Source organism: Penaeus monodon, chromosome 22 (genome assembly GCF_015228065.2).
Source record: "Penaeus monodon isolate SGIC_2016 chromosome 22, NSTDA_Pmon_1, whole genome shotgun sequence".
In the NCBI taxonomy this organism is placed as follows: domain Eukaryota; kingdom Metazoa; phylum Arthropoda; class Malacostraca; order Decapoda; family Penaeidae; genus Penaeus; species Penaeus monodon.
Window position 1 is genome coordinate 36,544,307 of NC_051407.1, and position 323 is coordinate 36,544,629.

Here is a 323-nt window from a genome sequence, read left to right on the forward strand (position 1 = left end):
TGGGGGAGATTTTGTAGGTCTATTTTTTTTAAAGAGGCTTGAAGAAAAAAGTCTGGGAAAGGGGGTTGTTGTTAGCGACCTCTTTTTGCTGCATCAGTTTTGTTTTTCCCCCTGAATGCATAAATTTAGGTCTGGTTTTTGCTCATCTTTATTCTCCTCCCAGTTTTGACTGTTTTCCCTCCCTTACAACAATTCCTAGGGAGGGTTTTATGGTTTTCGCTGGTCGGGTGGTCTGGGCATTCTTCTATGCGACCTATATTTTTCGCTGAAAAAATTCTTTACGCCCGGGGCAATCCTTCGGGGTGTATATAAACATAATCATA